The 22,479-nt window shown below is 44.1% G+C and overlaps 1 protein-coding gene across 5 annotated transcripts in view; it reads left to right on the forward strand.

The window, feature by feature from the left end:
• Positions 1 to 22,479, forward strand: part of RPH3A (rabphilin 3A) — a 218,049-nt gene that overhangs the window by 42,977 nt on the left and 152,593 nt on the right. The window contains exon 1 of one of the 5 annotated variants that reach the window (XM_081036950.1): positions 16,402 to 16,419. The exons of the other annotated variants lie outside the window; for them this stretch is intronic. The gene's annotated coding sequence lies outside the window, so the exon portion shown is untranslated. Of the gene's footprint in view, positions 1 to 16,401; positions 16,420 to 22,479 lie in introns of those variants that run through there. 5 annotated transcript variants of the gene reach the window in all.

A 22,479-nucleotide genomic window follows, 5' to 3' on the forward strand; every position in this document is an offset into this window, starting at 1 on the left:
CACAAGGAAGAAAATTCCAACGAAGGCCTCTGATTGCTAAGCTTGGGTCACTTGTCCATCCTTAAAAACTCATTTGGTCCAGGAAACCTACAGCACGAGAGGGCCAATTTCAGTTTTGTGTCAATGCCCGGAAGACAGGTTGCCCACTGGGCTCTGGAGGAGACAATTTTTGTGACCTGCACCACATCCCCTCTGCGTCAGTGATTTCAGCACCGCGGTGACGGACAGCTCCACGTCCCTGTAAGCCTTAGAATCCAGCAAGTGCTGTATTTCTCTATGCTTTTCTACTTCTGAGCTCTTTTCTGTAGCGCAGAGGCCACTTCGCCCATGCACTGGCTGGAGAGCTGGGGAGTTAACACTCCCAGGAGTAACCTTCAACTAGTGGGGGACAAGAGCTGGTGGACAAATACCCCAGAATGTCCTTTGGATGGACATTGCCAGGCATTCTGCGTGGTTCCTTGGTTCTCATGTGTCCAAAAGGCCATATGTCCCCACTGACTCACAGGATTCAGTCCATCTAGGTTTGAATCCTGGCTGTTGTGTAGAAGTGGACAAATCCCTGTGTTTCATCTTCCTCGTCTGTCAAATGGGCATAATACTTGTCCCTATATCCCAGAGGTTAAATGTTGTAAAGATGAAGTGAGTAAATATTAGATAAAGAGTTTGGAACAATGGCTGCCTGGCATAAGGCTAGATATTCTGTAAGTTTTGGTTATTATTTGTTCGAATTTGAGTGTTTTCTTGGTTTTGGCTATTAGTAGTCTCCCTTCAGATGTCTTTTTATTCTCCGGGTTTATGGTCTATAAACAAAAACTCCATTGCATAAGGAGATTACACTTATTTGTTGGAACCCAGTTGTGAATTCATTTGTAAAGGAGGAAGCGTCATCTTGTAATACAAATGATCGCCCTTCATTGTTTTTCTAGACTCTGATTTTAAAAACATCAGATTCCCTGAAAGCTGTTTTGCTATTGCAAAGCCTCCCTGAGTCTCATTTAGTCTTTGGAAGGGGCGGTAGCTACAAAACGGCACAAAGCTACTTCCCCCGTCAGGTGAACTGAAGTGAATTTAGAGTCAAAAGCATCTGGCAGACCAGCCCCCTCACTACTCACTTGGAACAAGCATTAATACATCAGAGTCCTCCAATTTCTTGTATTTACCTGAGCTGGGAGTCAGGTTCTGCAGTTTCAGGTATGGCCACACTCACAATGTGGGTCACCGATGGGAAATTATCCTGCTGCTGTTTCAGACAGAAATGGAACTTAATAGCTTATGTCTTTTTTCCCCTCTGCTATGCGGTGCCAGGGACATTTTAATGGTTCAGGGAAAGAGGGGAGGAGAGGATATGTCTGAAAGCCTTGCCTTTTAGTGTTCTGTTTCATTCACTAGATTGGTGACCATATTCTGAATTTTCTTCCCTGGCTAGTCTTTAGCTTTCATTGCCATCAATTCTCCCTGCTTTTGGAATGAAGCTGTGCCTCTCGGCTCTGACACTTCCCGGTGCTGTGAACCTCATCTGGAACCTCTTCTGTTTCATTGCTACCGTCCAGCCAGGCGGGTTGAGGGTGTGAAAAATCAAACTGCTCTAGTTTCCGCCTTCATAGATGGGATGTGGGAGAACAAGAGGCAGGAGGATTTTCTTTTACTTGCAAACTTCTTTCTGGTCAAGCAAACTGAACGAGAAAGCAATGGTTAGAATGGCAAACGAGATGCCTGAATCAGGGAGCTTGGTGGGGGAAGGGAAGCCCGTAGGCACACAGTAGACCCTGGAAGGTACATGGGGAAGGGGAGGGGTCTCTGTTCCTAAGTGTTTTCCAGTGATGACCCCCGCCCCCACGCCACCCCCAGGACATCTTCTTTGCCCAAAGCAAAGATCCTGAGAAACTGTAAACCACTTTTCTAGAGCCCAAATTTTAATGTCACTGTCATATGTTCAGATGGGCTTTATCTTCATTTATGCTTCATGTCTAGTCAGCAGCGACTTAGCTTTAATCCATTCTCCACAGCTTAACTGGCACCATCATCTAGAAATGCTGATCTGATTCTGTCTGCCTAAGGAAAACCTTTCAATGCCTTCCAGTGCTCTTAAGATGAAGACCCCAATCTTCTCCATGGACCTGTGCAGCCTCACCCCAGGCCACTCTCTCGTTCTCTGCCCCAGTCACGTGGGCTTTCTCCAAGTTCCTTGGAAGCAGAGTAGCTTACTCCCTCTGCCACAGGGCCTTTGCAGATGCTGTTTCTTCTACGCTTTATCATTCTTTCTTTCTAGGTGATCTCGGTCAGTCATAATCTTAAATACTATTGATGTGCTTGCAACTTCCAGATATAAATCTCTAGCCCCAACCTCCACCCTGCAATACAGAATTGTATATATACATAGGAATTGTCTGTAAGGCTACATCTTCACCTGGATGTCTATCAAGTGAAGCTTCAATAATTTGTCAGAATAACTTGATTCCCTCTCCCACCCTGACCCCTACCTTCTTTAAGTCTTCATCTCTGTAAGTGGTACCACCCTTTACCTATTTGCTCAGGCAGCAAATTCAGGTGTCATTTGTGACTTCATTCCATGTCAGTCAAGATCCCAGCTGGAAACACAGTACATTCAAATCAGGATACTATAAGGAGGCATTATTTATAAAGAAACTAATTAGAAAGATGTGAATGCAGGAATTCAGGGCTAGAAGCAGAAGAGCTGTTACTATTCCTGAGCTGAGATGAATAAAAGGAGAGAGAGGGTACTGGACCCCAGAAGGAGAGAACTCTGTAGAGCAGGCCACCTTGGAGGGTCACGGTGGTCGGGGGACACAGCCATCTGAGGTAACTTTGCCAGGAAACAGTGTGTGTGGGGGTAAGTACTTAGTTTCCTGCCTCATCTGATCTCTTTCTCCTATTGGAACAGTGCTTGGCCGAGTAAGAACTAAAAAAATGTTGTTGAATGAATGATGGCAAGTCCTCTCCTCCTACCTTCACCTAGTTAAACCTTACATATTCTTCAGATTGCCACTCTAATGTCCCTTCCTCCAGGAAGCCTTCCCTGACTCCACCAGACTAGATCACCACCCCATTATACATTTCCATGGCTTCCTTCATAGCCCCATGGTGTAATTATGCATTTATGTGATTATTTACTTAGTATCTTAGTTCTTAGACCAGGCTGACCAGGTGGTAGCGGCTATATCTGTCTTACTCATCATTCATCCCCTGCTCCCACCCAGTCCAATGCCTGGCACGCAGGTGGCCCCCCACACACACAAAATGTGCGATGAATAAATAACAAATGAACTTTCTGTAAGACTGGTCTTCTCTAACAGGTAGATCATTTTCTGTAAAGATCGCTTAGGGTGCTTTGGAAAAGCACCAGTGATGCTTTTGAAAAAGTCAGCCACCCCCTAATTTGACTGCTCTGTAAACTGCGTTTCCCACTGGTTCATTTTTAAAATGTAAGTGCACTTGGGCAGAGACTGGCTTAGTAGTGTAGTATTCTCCGTGCTGCCCTGATTTCATCCTTTCAGACCTCCTTCTGGCTTTTATCCTCTTGGGTTCAGAACACCAGCGTGGATTTATATGAGGACATCTGTCTTCCCAGTAGCTCCATGAACAATGAAAAAGAAATAAGACCCTTTCTTCTCTCTATTTCTAATCCCCTACTCCATCTAAATGCACTACAGACACAATACATCATTGATAACCAGAGTTGCCGTGGATGGTTGTGCAGGTCGCTCACTACTCAAGGGTGAGGGGTGAGTAGGGGTTGAAGTCCAGCCCATACTCTGCTTACCACCTGGATGGCGTTGGAAAATGGGCTCCTTTTCTTAATTTGCACGATAGGCTATGTGAACTGGCAGTGGCCCTGAAAATAATAGTTAAGAACAAAGCTGGCTGGTTGTCAAAGAAATATTGGCCCAAATCCTAATAAATGCATTGCCACCAGCTCATTGTGGCTACTGATGCTTAGAAGTTTCCCAGTGATTAATTTTTACATTACAGAGATAAGACCCATTTTTATAAATAAATCCAAATCACTAAATAATAGAGTACACAGTGAAAGACCCCTACCCCCAATCCTCTTAAATTCCACAAAGCCCATCACTATTAAGAGTTATTTGGTCTCCTTCCAGACTTTTAAACTGTTTCTATAAACATGTTTTTCTAGAGTGTGTACACCTGTCCAACATCGTGATTAAGTGAGATCGTACTAAGCATATTGTTCTGCTACTTGTTTTCTTCACTAATGCGTCTTGTACACTTTTCTATGTCAGCACGTAAGGGCCTACCTCATTCTTTTTCACGGTTGTATAGTATTCTGTTGTATGGTTATAGCATAATTTATTTCAGTCTCCAGTTGATGGATATTTGGATTGTTTCCAGTTTAAAAAAAATATATAAACAAGGCTGTAATGTGCATTTTCATTCCAGATCTTTCAGCACATACACAACTGTGTCTGTAGGATCTAGTTTCAGAAATGGGATTGCAGGATTAAAGGGTGTGTGCATTTAAAATGTTAACTAACAGATATGGCTAAGGGCCTTCTCAAGATCTGTTTACTAACCAACCTGCAGGTCACCAAAAGATTCTAGCTCTGCTTCCAAGCTCTTGAACAGCATGTAGAACAAGAGGGTGAATTTATCGGCTAGTTATTAGTGTGCAGCAAACCACCCCGAAATTTAGTGGCTTAAAACAACAATTATTGATTTAGCTCATGATTTTATGGGTTAGCAGTTTGAGCTGGACTAGATGGATGGTTCTTCTGGTCTGGACTGGGCTCAGCTGATCTTGGCTGCCTTCTCATCTGTGTGTGGTTACCGTGTTTCCCCGCAAATAAGACCTGGCCGGATAAGCAGCTCTAATGCGTCTTTTGGAGCAAAAATTAATATAAGACCTGGTGTTATGCTATGTTATGTTTTATGTTATGTTATGTTATGTTATGTTATGTTATGTTATGTTATGTTATGTTATGTTGTTATGTTATGTTATAGACCTGGTCTTATATTATAGTAAAATAAGACGGGTCTTATGTTGATTTTTGCTCCAAAAGACGCATTAGAGCTAATTGTCTGGTTAGGTCTGATTTTCGGGGAAACACGGTAGCTGAGAAGTAGGTGATTTAGGATGGTCTTGGCTGGATGACTTCTATCTGCTTTTCCTACTGTCTAACCCTATTCCAGCCTTGTTCCCAGGATGACAGTTCCCAAGACGTAACAGACGCACATGCAGCCTTTTGAGGCAAAAGCTTGGAATTGCCACACCACCACTCCCCTTATATTCTGTAGGCCAAGACAGGTTTCACAAAGCCAGCCTAAATGGAAAGAGTGGGGAAGCAGACCCCGACTCTTGCTGGGAAGAGCTGCGAAGGCAGTTGCAAAGGTGTGGACGCTGAGACAGTGAACGCACTTAATCAACCATAGGCGAGATGTCCAAGTGTGGTTGTTGAAAAAAATCTTGGCACGAAGACACTGTTCTGATTTCTGATCTACCAGCCATGAGTATTTTATTTTCATGACCAGTAGATTAAAAAGGTGGTGGTGTCTGACTTTGAAAAGTGGACATAGAAGCAATTGGCAGGAACCAATTCCTACTCTGACTCTTTATATTAGTTAGGATACAGATCAGAGACCTAGAATGAGAGAAATGTTTCTTTCTTTCTCAGTAAACGTCTGGGAATGCAGTGCAGGGTTGGTAGGGTTATTTCTCGGTGAAATGTGGGTGCACCTTCTACTCTGGCTCCCAGACTTCTCACAGTTGTCTTTGCATCAGACTAGCCAGAGGGGAGATGGAGTCAAGACCCCCCCACGTCATCCCTCAACAAGTATGGGGAGTCACCCAGCTCACTTACCCCTCGGTTGGGATTTCTCTGTGTCCTATTCCATGTCCCAGAGTTACCCAGCAGGAGTTACCCGAGGTGCCTCCAGCTTATTCCTCGTGCTGTTTCCTGGCTTCCTTCCCTGTCTGTCTCACTTTGCGTCTCCTACAGGGTCTCCTCCCCTATAAACTACTGCAGTCATGTCTGTCTCAGCGTCGGCTTCTGGAGGAACCAATCTCAGACAATACGTTTGAACAATTATTCTGACCACTTTTCTTCCATTTTCTCATCCCCCCAGTAAACTGTGAGGGAGGGAGGCCATGGCATATTATTGTTCTTAGGAGTATTCTCATTTTTATGTAGCAACTGAGAAAACCAAAGCTCGGAGACTCAGAGAGGCAGGCGGCTGGCTCACTACTGAAGAGTGACAAAGAGGAGAAGCTGAGATTTGAGCGGAGGCCTTCGGGAACCATGTGTCACCCTCCTCATGTCACTGCTGGCTTCTTGCCCAGTTAGTGAATTTTGTTCTTAGGAGTATCACATGACTCACATAGGTGTCTGATAAGACTGGAAATCTCTTTTGTTGGAGTTGCAACAACTCTGAATTGTGGCGGTTTAGGCTCTGTTATCCTATGGCTTTATTTCTACCTAAAGGGACCTCTGACACAGCTGAGCAGGGGCTGTTTCAAGTCTCCTGAGTTATACCAACCCAGGCTACCCCCTCCCTTCCCATGAACATTTGGAGGTAGCGGATGTATGGATTTATCTCTGATCCTGTCCAGGATTCCATCAAGATATCAGGCTACGAGTTTTCATCCCACAGCCCAGAGGATGAGCTGTGTGAGTTTTTACTTAAGAGGGCCATGCAAAAGAGGTACAGAGCAGCAGAATAATCCCTTATCTGGAGGTATGGGCAATGGAAAGTTGTAAGCGGGGGTTTATTTAGGAAAAAAAATAATTGACAGTCTTGCTCAGGGGCTTAAGTTCCTTGGTTTATTTTAAACATCACAAGAGAAAGTCAAGGCTGGCTTTTCTATTTTGTTGCAGTAACCACAGACTAAAGAAAGAATTCTGAGCAGTAAGGTCCCACGGAGCAGCTTGAAACCTATAAAATAGTAGCAATCTCTCTCGGCTCTAAACGGATGGCATTGTAGGGTGTCTTAGTTGAATCGCTCTTTCTTTCTTCTCTGTCAAAGCGAAAACCATACTGGGCAGGTTTCATGTGTCAAAAGTGTTATTAGTTGGCTTCAGAACTTGCTATTTCCACATTAAGGCGAATAACTTTTTTTCCCCCTGATGACTTATCTATAGACTTTTCTTAAGAGGCACCATAGTTTTTCTGAGGGTGTGTAGGCACCCTTTCATGTTTCTTGAAGGTTCACAAAGGACCAAAAATGTCACAGCAAGTGTCAGAAGTAGACTTGCCACCCCCACGACACATCTGTCATAACTGTAAATTTTATTCAGGTTGAGAGAACCAACATTTACATAACAGTTAACACCATGCCAGGAACCGTACTCTCTAAATTTTCAAGACAACCATACAAAATACAGGTATTATCTTCCCCATTTTACAGGTGAGTAAACTGAGGCTGAAGAGGCTTAAATGACCTGTTCAAGGTCCTTCAGCTGGTAAAGGAAGAGCTAGGGGTTCAAACCCGGGTTGGCTTGATTTGAAAGCCCATTCTTTTTATTTTCACTTTGTTATTCCAAAGGGGGAAAGTTTGGTTGAAAACATATATATGTTTAAATCCTTGACCTTTGGGAGGCCTTGCTTTTCAGCTCTGCATATATCTGTAGGGTTAAACCATTGGTATAGCTATTCAACATTTTCTGTGCATCCCTGAAAATCTTTGTATAAGTTGTATCAAAGAAAATAGAAATGACTCAGAGTACTGAAAAGAGAGAGAAGGCAGCGTAGGAATTGGTTAAGCAGGTGGTGGTGAGGGAATCAGATCAGCAATGGCTGGGAACTGCTGTCACCCCTAAATCGTAGGGACAGAGAAAGGAGGGAGTGTTAGAGTCCAGGAGCTGAGATCTCCCGGTGGAAGCTGGAGCCAGGGCAGGCCTGCCCAGCCAGTGCTGAAGCCACAGAGGAGATGGAACCCCTTCGAGAGAAGCTACTTGAGACAGAGAGGAAGGGGGAAATACCCCAGCTTTTCCCTTCTTTCTGCCCTCTTATCTTTTCTAAGGCCTCTCATTGGCTGAACCAACCTGAATCCAGTTAGCCAGGGAGTCTGGGAAATGTAGTCCCTGTGACCAGAGCAGCGTGGGGATACAGGCTCTGAGGGCATACAGGCCCAAGGCGGGCACAGATGTCAAGGGAATGTTTATAAATCAAACGCACTTTCCCACTGACTTGCCTCACCACTTCATGCAGACCGTGTGTTCGTTTCTGGTTTTTCCTCACTAGCCATCAGCAGTTTAGTGCAAGGGCTCTTGGCTGTGTCTACTCTGCTCATCAAAGCTGCCTCGGGCTTTCTCACCAACTTGCTTCCTCACTTCTCTTCCCAGCAGGGTTAAACTCACAAATTAAACCGTAATTTTGGTGTGACTTTATTTGATTTCAAAATTGGATTCTGGCCGCAGGATAATAACTTTAGATGCTAATAAGAATGCCACTGAGCTTTCCTTTCAAGTGCTACTTTGTTCCCTTCTGTCAGCCGACAGGACCACTTTGGAGGCAATCTGAAGGTATGGGAGGAAATTGTGCAGGGGAAGGCCCCCTTTTCTGGGAGCAGGAAATTAGTCAGGTGCTGTAATGGCGAATGCCAGGCCTGTCTCTGTCTTCGAGCACACCGTCATCAGAGTGGTGTTGATTGCTGAGCAGACCGACTGCCCTGTGCAAATGTTGGGAGAGACACCTGGTGTTGCTGTGAGCTCTTCTCAGAGGCTGGAGTGAACAGAAAGGGGGTCGCTGGAAACAAAATGACCAGATTAAGAAAGGAGTAAGAGGGGGCAGAAGAGGAGATGCTAGCAGTAACTTCTCTGCCCTGCTAACAGCAGATACACCTGGCTATTCTGGGATTTGGGGTTCCTCCTGCGTGGGGTCCTCTAGTTCAGTAGTTACTGCTGACTGCAGCGAGATCTGGATTTCTGTGATGGAACCTCTGTGGGCTCATGAAAAGGCGGTTCCACTTTGGTGAAAGGTCCACGAAGTCAAGCAGTTGGAAAAAGAATTGCGTCCAGCAAAGGAACAGGCTTTGCTTGTGAGGGAGGGATATGACCCAGCTCCGACAATGAAAACAAAACCAAAACCAGCACCGTGGGAACTGGGGTTGAGAGAGAGGGCTTCAGCATTACCCAGGCGAGGGACCTGCCATTTTCTCCCTGAGTGACCTTGCACAGACTGTTTCATCCCCTGAGCCTCAGTTTCCTCTTCTGTGAAATGGGAACAGATATAACCCCCATCACACGGAGTCTGGGTTTCAATGGTATGTGCTGCTTGCACGGCACGTAACGCAGAGCCTGCACACAGCCAACTAGCCAGAAGTAACATTATTATGGTTATTAATCAAACCCAGGAGCACATTTTTCTCCCCACGTGATAAAGTCTGTTCTTCAGTGTTTCCGAAAATTCAGAACCCAGAACCAGACATTGGAAATATAGGTGCAGCTATAAGGGCAAGAGGAAAGAGTATGTGAAACTTGACTCGCCTTGGCTGTCTAAGGTCTTTGCTCACTCCGAGGATAACGCAGAGGTAACAAAGGCAGTTGTCATCACCATCAACAGCAAAACCAATGCCATGGAGCACTTTCTATCAGGAAAAACACCTTTATTCCTTCCTGTTTGCACTCATCTCCTGTTAAAACCTTTAAGGGTCTGGACATACAGGCATACCTCATTTTACTGCACTTTGCAGATATTGCGTTTTTTAAATAAATTAAAGGTAAGACCCTCCCTTCACCAGCAAAAAGATTACCACTTGCTAAAGGCTCAGATGATGGTTAGCATTGTCTTTTAGCAACAAACTGTTTTTTAAATTAAGGTGTGTACCTTGTTTCTTTAGACGTAACGCTGTTGCACACTTACTAGACTATACTATAGTATAAATGTAACTTTTACACGCACCAGGAAACCCCCAAATTCATGTGACTAGCTTTATTGCCGGGTCTGGAACCAAACTCGAAATATCTCCGAGGTATGCCAGTAGTTATTTCAGCTGTTTTGCAGAACAGGCTGGAAGCAGGGAAGAAACAAGATACAGGATTTAACAGCCTTTCAACACATAATAATTGGGTGCCGACTCTATGTCAGGCGTGACTTCCCGCTGTAGCAATAGTGATGGGACACAGCATGGTCGTAGCGTCTTCGTGTCTCTGCCTCGTAGCTCAGTCGACTCGGGGAAGCAGACCAGAAAACAAAGAATTGCAATTCTGCGAGACCCATTAGATAGGGCCCTGAGCCCACTGTAAGGGGCTGCTTTCCCGCCCTCTAATATTCTTCTGCTGTTTCTTTTTGTCCTTTCTGTCTGCACTTTTGGCCGCAACTCACTACACTTCTCATTTTTCTCTTTTTGCAAACATCAGAATGCTAACTGAATTTCCCCGGAGAAGGCTGGCTCTCCTGCAGGCTGGACCACCTATGTCCTGGTGTGGCAGGTCCCACTCTCTCCCGGAAGACAAAGCTTCATGGGAGGCCACATTAGGTCAAGAAGGTCCTTTGAGGAACCTGATATTCCTTCAATTATCAAACACTTAATCAGGTCCTGCTGTGCCAGGTGCCTGGCATTCAAGGGCAGGGGCAAAACAGACATGCTCGTGCCCTCATGAATGAATGTCACAGCCCAGTGTGGGCGGAGAGATGGACAAAACCTCTGTGATATACACATAGTAATGTCGAGTGATCTAAGTGTTGGGAAGGAACCATGAAGAATGTTTGACAGAGATTGACATTGGGTAGCTGGCTTTGGAAAGGCTGGGATGTGACATTCCTCCAAGATGTTCAGGAGGAGGGGAAACCATGTCCTGGAAGAGCAGGGGGAAGGGAGTTCCAGGTGGACACACTGCATGTGCAGAGACCTGAGGTGGGAAGTCAAGGGGTGGGAAAATGTTCCCTGGGGGCTGTCCCGCAGTGCCCTGAATGAGGGGGAGAATGGGGCCAGGCTGGAGAGATGAGCGGGGCCTCACAGGCTTTGCTAAGAAGTTTGGATCCAATTTTTATTGCAGGGTTTTTGGTGGTTAAATGATACCCGGTTTTCCCCGAAAATAAGACCTCGCCGGACAATCCGCTCTAATGGGTCTTTTGGAGCAAAAATTAATATAAGACCTGGTCTTATATTATAGTAAAATAAGACTGTGTCTTATATTAATTTTTGCTCCAAATGACGCATTAGAGCGGATTGTCCGGTGAGGTCTTATTTTCGGGGAAACACGGTGTGACCGGCTTTGGTTCTTGAAAGACCACTGTAGCTGCAGGGTGAAAAATTTCCCTCTTGCAGAGTTGAGGTGACTGGAGAAAAGTGTTCCTCAGCTATTAATAGCAGTGGCAGCCGCAGCTCAGCCACTCACTTCGTGGATGTTCCTTGAGCCCTCATTGTGTCCCAACCACCCCAGGAAGTAGACACATTATTTACTTTTATTTCCCCCCCTTCTTCCGCCTCCCACCCACACTCCGGTTCAAGCCATGGTTTCTCAGCCTAGTTGTGTAGGACACAGCTCCCTGGCCCGAGCTGGGATCCTTACTCCCTTAGTTGCTTATTTTTCAATTCAACCCTTTGATTGAGGTATGATTGACATACAAAAAGCTGTAGCTATTTAATCTATACAACCTGATGTTCCAATTTTGGTGGACATTCCAAATTGCTCTCTTATTTATTCGGTTATGAGGAAGGCTGAGTATCTATCTTTTCCTAAGTTTGTTAGTCCTTTCTTCACTTTCTATTGCCTCGTTCATTTTTTTTTCTTGCTGATTTTCAGTTCTTTATATATTATGGATAGTAACCCATTTTCTATCATATGCATTGCTTCCTTCTGAATCTTGTCTGTTTTCTGTCCTGGGATCTTAGACTTGGTTTTCTTTGCTCTGCTTCTCCAGATTGACCCTTCTGTTTGTTGATAATCTGCTTGGCTGTACAGGGTGGCCTCCACGTCTGGAAACACAATATAAATGGTTTATTGATAGTCCACTGTGTGATAGATAATAACATGGATGAATAATTAGGAACATTATGGATGAAGAGTCTACCTTTACTCATGGATATTCTAAATTTTTCCTTCCAGAGACAAATTATTATTATTTTTTTATTACTCTTAAAAGTGTATTACTAAGTGTGACCTCCATGCCTCCAGTCTCACAGATCTGTGACAATGAGATCACACCTTTCCTGCACACTCATTATTGAATGAGTCACACCACCTGGTTAATTGCCAGAAATTGGTGCCCTTTCAAGGATCCTCTGGCTCGTCTGGGTGATTCCCAGAGGACGTCTAGAACAAATCCACCAGGTCTTCCTAGCCTTTGAGCCAGCTGCTGACCCTCCTGGAATGGCCATTCTCTAGGACACAGTTGTTTATATCAACAATTGCTGTGGCTTATCTTGGATCTCTGTCTTTCCCATTGGAGGGTTTCCTCAAATGCCTGGTGCTCTTTGGTTACCTCCCCATAGTTAGAAAGTTTGGGATCTGAGTGTGGTCAACTGGTAGATTTTGTTTTGGGTATTTGAACTAATTGCCCCAAATGCAGAGGTTGGAGGATTTTCTCAGAGGCTACGATTTCTATGTAATTATCTGAAGAATGAGGATGATACTAGAAACCATGTGCTAGGATTGCTGTGAGAATCATATGGGGGGAAGAGATGCCTTAAGAAAGCGTATCAAAGTATCTGGCACTTAGTGTCCAATAAATATTTAGCTCTGACAATTATGCTCCATAAAATTGTAAATTCCTGTTTGGGCTATGTATTGCTGAATAATAAACCACCCCAAAGCTTAAATGGCCTAAAACCACAACCATTTCATTATGCTCTTAGTTTTTATGGGTCAGGAATTAGGACAGAACGGGGATTGCTGGTCTCTATTCCATGATGTTTGAGGGCTCCACTGGGAAGATTCTAACAACTGGGATTGACCTGAATGGCTGAGGGCTGGAATGACCTAGAGAATCTGGAAAAATCCCTCACATGTCTGGTATCTGGGCTGTTGATCAGAATGCCAACAAGTGGTCTTTCTGTGTTGCTTGGGCACCCTGCAGCATGGAAGTCACAGAGTAGTAGAATTTCTTACTGAAATTCCTGGGCCCCCAGAGCAAGAGGCCCAATGAACAAGGCAAAAGCTCTATGACCTTGTCTGACCTAGCCTTGGAGATCATATGGCATCACGTAGGCCATTGTTCAAAGCAGCTGCAAGCCCACCGAAATTCAGTACGGGTGACATGACGCTCCCCTCCCCCACTGGGAGGCATTTTGAGGAATTTCAGCCATGTTTTGAAGTCCAGCTCCTGTGTGTAGTTCATCCCTGCATCCCTTCCTAGCACAGTGCCTGGGATACAGTGAATGCTCCCTAAATGTTTGTTAAATGAAAATTTGCAAGTGGAGAAGCTGAGTCATAGAGATGACATATTCATTCAATGGCCTCCAGCTAGTTTTTTTATACTTTGTTTCATTCTCTACCATCCACTGGAAGCAATGTTTTTGTCCTCCAGCAATTTGAAGCACGGATACAATTTTGAAATGCAAAGGAAACAACGGTTTTTGGAGTTTGCTCTATTTGACTCAGATGTGAAGTTGCAAACTGAGATATCTCCCTGGCAGGGAAATGAATAACCTAAATGAATAAAGTCATCCAGGTATAAGAAGACAAGTGGCAGTTGAAACTTCGTCATCACAATGAGACATCACCGTGCACCTGTCAGAATGGCTGTTATCAATAAATCAAAAAACAAGTGTTGGCGAGGATGCGGAGAAAAGGGAACGCTTGTGCGCTGTGGGTGGGATTGCAGATTGGTGCAGACGATGGAACACAGTTTGGAAGTTCCTCAAAAATTTAAAAATAGAACCACCTCATGACCCAGCAATTCTACTTCTAGGTATTTATCTGAAGAAATCCAAACCACTAATTCAAAAAGATATCTGCACCCCTGTGTTCATTGCAGCACTATTTCAATAACAAAGATACGAAAGCAACCCACCTGCCCACCAATAGATGATTGGATAAAGAAATTGTGTACATACATACAATGGCCTATTACTCAGCCATAAAAAAATGAAGTCTTAATGATTTGCGACCTAGAGAGTATTATGCAAAGTGAAATAAGTCAGAGAAAGACAAATACCATGTAATCTCATTTATATGTGGCACCTAAAGAACAAAAGAAACAAACAAACAAAACAGAAACAAACTCCTAGATACAGAGAACAAACCGATGATTGCCAGATGGGAGGGGGTTGGGGAGTTGCGTGAAAAAGCTGAAGGGATTAAGAAGTATAAATTGGCAGTTACAAAATAGTCACAGGGCTGTAAAGTACAGCATAGGGATTATAGTCAATAATATGGTAATAACTATGTATGGTGCCAGGTGGGTATCACTTTGTAAACTATATAAATGTCTAACCATATGCTGCATGCCTGAAACTAATATAAAATTCTATTGAATGTCAACTGTAATGGAAAAGTAAATTAAAAGAAAAACTCGGTCATGGAATTGGCATCGATAGGGAGTGACAGGGACTCTGGTGAACAGGCGAGCCCATGCCCTGTTACTTAGCTTCAAGCTGAGGTTGCCAAGTGGCTCTGTGGGCCCAGGACTGCCATCTCCTCAGATTTTTCAAGGGAAGCTGGGAATCTGGACTGCGGAGTAAAATCTCCAAATTTGTAAATATTGATAACAAATTCCAACTTAAAGCACTACGCAGGCTACGTATACCATGGAAGCAAAAGAAAACACCCATGGTGGCCAAATTCAACCACTGAGACTGCTGGTTTGTCAGCTCTGATTTGGAGTTTTGGCTTTTCCTAGGGAAATGTGATACCTGATGATTTCCGGTTGCAAGATGGAAACCTGATTTAATTTCAATCAGACAATTGTCAGCCTCATTGTGTTTTTAACTACTGTTTGAAATTAGTCAGGACAAAGATGAGAAAACAAACTGTGCTCCTTTGAGCAGGAGCACAGCCCATACAATAACAGGGAAGCATGTCCACCATTACTGAATGCAAGTTTTTAGCGTGAGTTGTTATCCTCTCAAAAGGGAAACCTATTTTTGCAATCTCTTCGACATTTTCTTACCTACTGAAGTTTGTTTTCTGCCTCCATCCCTCTACCAGAATCACATCTTTTAAGTTTATCCCTCATCTTCTAACAGCCAAGATTGTTGGACATTTTTCCACTTGCTCTTTTGCTGGACCTCAGGCTACATTTTGTCAGTTTGGTCACCCTTCCTTTTCTACTCTTTGTTTCTTTGGCTTTCATGTCACTCAGTTCTCTTGGTTTTCCCTGTACCCTTTTCATCTCTGTATCATCCTCCACTTACCTCTTAAAAGCTGAGGATGAAAGTATCATCCTTGGCTCTCTGATATTCTCACTCTTTATACCCGATCTGGGTAATCTTCATAATTCTCATGTTCCAGCCGTCTTCTCTATGTCGATGGTTCCCCACCCGCCATCCCCAGCCAGGTCCTGTCTCCCAAACTTCAGAACCTCATGTCTAGCCACCTGGTAGATCTCTCCACTCGGATGACCCCAGATACCGCAAACTTGTCCTGACCCCACCCCTAACGTGTCATCTCCCTCCAAACCTGCTCCCTCTCTTCTCCCTATTGTAACTGATGGCGTCCCCATTCATTCAGTCACACAAGCAATAAACTTGGGTGTGAACCTTTATTCTCTCTCTCTCTTTAAAATTGATTCTTCAGTTCAATCACCAGGGTGACGGAGAGGGCAGGAGAATATGGAGTTGAGAACATAGGCGGAAATGTTAGCTTTGAACAGGAAGAGAGGCAGTTCTCCTCTTTCGGTGTAAGGAAAGGGCTTAATAATGGATGAGGGTGAGGATGGGGACCAGGTACAGGGTGAGAAGCTGAAAAAGATCAAACCCGGTGGCCTAAAATTTCTCAGCAAGGAGAGATGATAGTTGTCTTCATGTACCCAAAGGACAGGCATAGAAGAGAGGGAATAAAGTTTGTAGGGCCTCAGTGAGCAGAATCAGGGTGAAGGGAGCTGTGGAAAGGCAGCTTGTGTTTTCATCTAACTGAGGGAAGCTCTGAAGAGCTCCTACAAGTGAGTGAGCGAGTTCTCCGTCCCCGGAGGGGTTTCCGCAGAGGTGGGGGAAAATGCAGTGGATAGTTTCCCCACCGCAGAGGTGGGGGAAAATGCAGTGGATAGATTTCATCTTTGGATTGGGTCATGACAGCGAGGGCAAGATGTCATCATTTAGCTGAGTGACTTGAATGCCTGTTCCTTCTGAGAACCCACTGACCTGTGGCTTAAGGGCACAAGACAAAGCAAGACAAAGACAGTAATGAATTATAGCAAAGAAGAGGTGTGGTATTAGAAGCAATGGCAGACAAGACGCGAGAGCCCATCCTGACACCCCTCCTGATGTTTCCTGTTTTGACAGTGTCCACCCAGAAACTTACATCTGGCCCCACGGTGCTGGAATGTCAGCTAGTCTGCGCTGTGAGTACTTCTGCTATGAAACCACGCGTGCTGTTAATCAGAAATGAGCCCCCACCCTTCCCCCTATGTTGGGGATTAAGAACAAAACAGAAGGGAGTGAGGGGAGTCCATTTAGGATAAATGCCTGATGGCTTTAGCAAGCATGGCCACCACCTGAATACCAACTAAGCTGCCTGTGTGTCTGGAAAAGTTTGGAGGACAAAAGTTGCCATTGGATGCAGCCGAGCTGGCTCTGTTTCAACAATTCTTGTGTTTTGTTTCCCTTTCTACTTGAATGACAGAAGCCGCACCAAGACTTTCTTAGGTTTCCAAGTATTCCAGGAGCTGTCCCCCATTTTCCCACTCCCCACTTCTTTGCCCCAACAATAAGAAACAGCTTGCCCTTCCCACCCTACGTCAAGGTTAAAGAAAATGGCCAGGCTTTTAGACTTGCGACAAGTTCTCTTTGAGTTAGTTAGCTATGGGAAGAGCCCAATATCAGGCACTGGGCTGCGAACAGCACCTTGGGAGATTTACTCAGGAACTCAGGCGTTACTTTGGCATTCACAGCAGTTGTGCCTAAATAGATGAGGGCAGCTGTACTTGTCCCTGTTTCATAACCAAGACATTGAAACTCAGGGAAGTTGCATGTCTCGCCCGAGATCACGTGGCTGGTAGGGAAGAGGTTCCAGCCTGTGCACTAGTTCCCTTGGGCTATTAGGATAAGCTTTAATTGTTGAGCAAAGAGGGGTGACAGAGAAGGGAGAAGAGCTAAGCCAAGGACAGCTGCGGACTGCTCTCTACGAGGAGCCTAAACAACATTCTGGCCAGCTAGTGTGGCCCTGTCACCCACTGGAGATTCTAATATGCTTCTTGGTCCCAAGGTACCACTCCCTTTCCCATCTAATTTTGCCTTGCCCTTCTACTCGGGCTCTGGGATCGGCCATGTGACTCATTTTAGCCACTAGAATGAGGCCGCAGAAACAGTGCACCAGTTGAGTGTGTGCTTCCAGAGAAGTGTGTGTTTGTGCGTGTTCTCTCGTACCTCTGCCATCGCTTTGAGAACGTACTTGGGTCAGTTGTTGGTTCAGGAAAGAAGAGAGGTGGGTGGAGTTGAGCCCAACCTAGATCATACGACTCTCCGCTGACCCCCTATGTGTGAGCAATAAATGTTAATTATTTGTGGTGGTTTGTTATGTGGCCTCATTCGTCAGAGATGCTAAGTTTTCAAAACAGACCTAGTAGAATGTTCGCTCTGCTAGCGGTTTAAGAAGTGTGCCATGTAGGTGCTTAATCATAATTAGTTCCAATAACAGTAATGTGAGTCGGTGGTTTTACTCTGTGTCAGGTGCCGGGCAATGCATTTTTCATTTATTCCACAAATGCAAGGTGTGATCAAAAACTACGGTGAACGTTTAAATTTAAAAAATACTTATTACAGGAAAAGACACATTGCCATTAGTCCCCCTCCAAACACCCCTCCCCCCTCACTTCGAACACACTTATCCCATTGTTCGTACCACTTTCTGAAGCGGCTCTGGAAGTCCTCTTTCGTGAGTGTCTTTACTTCATCCTCCATCATGACAACTCTCCGTGTCACTCATCGCTTCTGTCAAATAAAAACATTACGGTGTGTCCTCATCCACCTTATTCACTGGATTTGGCACCGTACCACTTCTGGCTCTTCTCCAAAGTCAAAATGACCATGAAAGGTAAATGTTTTGAATTGATTCAGGACATCGAGGCAGCCACAACAGCGTAACTAAAGACACTCACGAAAGAGGACTTCCAGAACTGCTTCAGAAAGTGGCAAGAACGATGGGATAAGTGTGTTTGAAGCGAGGGGGAGTATTTTGAGGGGGATGAATAGCAATGTGTCTTTTCCTGTAAGAAATATTTTTTTAATTTAAACATTCATCGTATTTTTTTTTATCATACCTCATATTTATTGAGCAGCTGCTATGTCCCAGGACCTGCATTCATGGCTGGTTGTCTTCTTGTCCTTTAAGCAGCACCTTGGCAGAGGGGATGAGGTAGGGGGGCCAACTTGTCCTGGTTTTCCTGGGACTTCCCCAGTCTTAGCACTGAAAATTCCTTGTCTCTGGCACCCCATCATTCCCGGACAAACCAGGACCACTGGCCATCCTAGGATGGAATATTTGGCTGAGATCAAGTCGGGAGGACAGAGAGGGGGTTTTACACTCACAGGAGAAGAGAAATCAGGAGGGCGCTCTCTATGCCCCCTGAAGTCCCCAGGTGGTCATTACATGTTCCAGGATCCCAGCACCTGGCCTCTGCTATTCCCTTTGGGCCCAATCACATTTGTGGTGCTGTGACATATCCTTAAGGCTCCAAAGCTAGAAGCAAGAATTTCCCTAGTGTGCATGGTCTCCAGTTATAGGTAACAAATGAGATGGTTTTGCCTGGAGCGTATTATCCGGAAGAGATAATACAAAGGATCTAGGTACATTCAGCAGAAAGATAAGTAAAGCAGTCATTGTAAATTATGTGCTGTGTTTCCAGTGATTTTTAAAAATTCTGTAAAAATCTTCTATTTTTTGCTGGTCTGTATTTTTTATGCTTCCTTTTCCCCTCCCTCCCGCTCTTCCTTCCTCTTCCCTTTCTTTCTCCCTTTTATCGAGAACATGAATCTCTTACTGTAACACAGCACTTGACGCATAGTAGGTGCTCAATAAATATATGTTGAACGACTGGTAAATTATTCCATAGGCTGGCAAATGGAATAAATGTTAGAATGCTTTCTCAAGTTCAGAATGAACTCCAAACAGATGGCAAGACTACCCTTTCTTTGACTAAGAACAGTGTTTGGGAGAAATCAGAGGGTGGCCGGACCCTCCTTTCATGTTTCCCTGTAAATACCCCCTGTCTGAATCACTCTGGGTACTTGTTTAAAATGCCCCATTTCTGGGTTAAAGGCTGGACGTGTTGAATCAGAACCTGTCAGGGGCAGGAATTTGCATTTCTAATAAACTCCCAGAGTGTTTCTTATGCACATTCAAGTTTTAAAGCCCAAATTGCCCTATATAAACATAGTTTGCTCACTTTGATCATTGGTGCTGCAATCTTGGGCCCCTCCTTCTTTCTATTAAAAGTTCTTTTTTTTTTTTCTTTTTTAAAGTCTTGAGAAAAAAGGAGCACATCTCTTTGGGGACAACTCTCCGTTGAAAAGAATTGAGAAATGGTGGAATGGTAGCAAGACAATGTTGTTTTCTCATTATTCCTTTGTTCTTGGAATGAGTTTCATCACTTGACATAAATAGATTTTTCTTTTTTTTTTGGTATAATGAAAATCTACTTGAGCACCTTAGAAACAAGTGGCCTATTTTATACTTCTAATAAAGCCTCCCTCCTGGTTTTAATGACCAAGAATTTTCCTCACTGGACTTCAGGTTGTTGAAAAATGACAAATGACAGTTATTCAAGGGACTACGTAGTGCAAGCAAGACAAGTGATAATCCGTACAGATTGCTGGGCCAAACGCCGCATTTGTCCACTTTTGGCTGCAATTATCTCTTCCCCATTCTCTGTCCATCTTAGCGCTTAGATTAATTTTAATTCTGTCTCTTGAAAATTGTCCTTAATTGGAGTGCAAGAACACACAGATCCATACAAATCAACCCAGGCCACCATTGTCTCGTCTTAATTATTCTTAACTGAGATCTATTAGAAAGGATGATATTGGATGAATTGATGCATTGGATGAATTGATGCATTGGATGAATTGATGTTCATCCTGCGATGAACATAAAAAGTTGCCCCTTTGTACGTCAAAAATGGTCGAACGGGGCAATTTCTTATAGTTCACCCTAATAGAAACCACATAACTTATCCAGATGTCTATTGTTTTAAATGTATAGAATATTCAGACTCACAAACAGGTACAAAGAACAATAGAACGGACACCCATGTACTCACTGTCCAGTTTAAGAAATAATACGCTACCCAAACTGTTAAAGTCTGGTCCCCAGTCACTCTCCCTCTTGCCCCCACCAGAGGTGATCACCATCCTGAGTGTGATGCTTTCAATTCCCATACACGTGTTTATGTTTTTATCTCTTATGAATCTAGCCCCAAACAAAACAACAACCTCGTGTTGTTCTGCCATTGCTTTATTTAAATGATAATAAAGTACACATGTTCTTCTGTCATATCGCGATTGAGATTCATTCATGTTATCATGTGTAGCTCTAGTATAATTTTATTTTCCCAAATCAAGTAACTGAAAAGATTCGCAATAAAATCAACGGGGCACGGGAAAGGAAGTGCATTTTATTTTTACAGTCGTTTCCCCAGCCATTCACCCAAGGTGGTTTTAGCCTATATTTTGGGGGAATCTGCATTGACAAAGATTCCATAAGATTTGCAGGAAGAATGCAGCCTAATGATAAACAACGGAGCCCTGTCACCATTTTGAGAATCATGTTTTTTGCAGGCGTCAGAGAATTTTCTGGTGTGAAGTCAGAAGTTCCTAGTATATGGTTCAATAAATATAAATGTTCAATAAATATTTGTTGCATGAACAAATTAAAAGGGAGAGGCACCCACTTGGAAAGAGCCCAAGTGATGGCAGAAAGTGGCTCTGCGTTAAAATCAGTTTTGCCCTTTGTTTTGAATTAAACTGTGTTAAAGGATGGGGTGGAAAGTTTGGATGAAAACTAAGAATTAGTGAAACAGGACAGCTGGGTTCAGTGCTGAGATCTGGGCTCAGTTCTTGGCATTGATTAGGTGACCATGGGCAAGTTACTAAACGTCTCTGTGTGCCTCAGTTTTCTCATCTGTAAAATGGGGCTAGTAAGAGCCTCTCGTGGGGTTACTATGAGGATTAGGGGAGGTTGGTATGTGAAGCATTTGGCACAGGTTCTGGCCTTTAGACGGCACTTAGTCAGTGGCATTAAAATTGCTGTTCTGTCCTACTGTGCCCATCCCTGAGGGGCCCACATAGCTGCACGGGTCACGGGCAGCCTACTAGGCCCTTCAGACCAGAGGGCAGCCATCATTCAGGAAGGCACATGGGCCTGGAATTGGAGCACATCCTCACCATGATTCGGTGAGGACCCGGGGCCCTGAATGTCAAGGAAAATGGTTTAGAACATGATCCATGAGGTGAGCCATTGACACATATAGGGAGATGTGAGAGGCTACCAGGGTTATGGGGAAGGACTCGGGGAGTGGAAGCGATGGTTCGCTCTAACAAGACAAATTCAGACTGTGCAACCATGAACCTCCGAAGGCCAGGGAGAGGACAGGAAGGGCACAGCCTTGGTTTAGTTTAGGGACTAGGTCTCTGTATTGTGCAGGGCTTAAGGCAGATCTGTATTTGCATATTGCTGAGTGGCTTGCAAGAAAGTATAAAGGTTCCAGTTATATTATTTTCAAATGCGGACTTTCTCCTTTTGTCTTTCTGGGTCAGTAAAGGGAGCCTTTAAATTTATTCTGAGCAGATTCAGAGTTTTTGCTGTGTATGCCACTTGGGTTGACTGAAATTGATGAGTGATGGGTGAAGAGTTAAGACCACACTCAGGCTCTATAGGAAAAGTGCGGTGGTTGATTAGCAATGTCTGCCGTGGGTAAGGTGATGGCAAGTGAAGGATGAGTGCTGCATTTCTGCCATGCATATGTGTATGTCTGTTTAAAGTAGCACAGCTCCAGTTTTGCTCCCATACTTTGCTCACCTTTCTTACTCTTTTTCTAAAATTACTTCCCTTATCTTCTCTGCTGATCCAAATTCTCTTCCCTCCTCTCCATCCAGCTTAAGTTTCACCTCCTCCAGGAAGCCTTTTCTAATAAAGCTAATCTACACTGTTTCTCCTTATTCACATTCTTAGTGTTTATACTATTCAATATTTATATTATTGTTGTCTCTCCCTCTCTTGATATGCTTTTATCACACAGGCCTTCTTTCTGAATTTCAAGCATATTATGTTTGCTCTGGTCTTAGGACCTTTGTACTGGCTATTCCCTTTATCTAGAACTTTCTTTCCTGGACTTTCACATGGCTAGCTCCTTCTCATCATTAAGGTCTCAACTTAAATGTCACCTCCTCAGGCAACCTTCCCCAAC

Source organism: Rhinolophus hipposideros (genome assembly GCF_964194185.1).
Source record: "Rhinolophus hipposideros genome assembly, chromosome: 24".
Classification (NCBI taxonomy): domain Eukaryota; kingdom Metazoa; phylum Chordata; class Mammalia; order Chiroptera; family Rhinolophidae; genus Rhinolophus; species Rhinolophus hipposideros.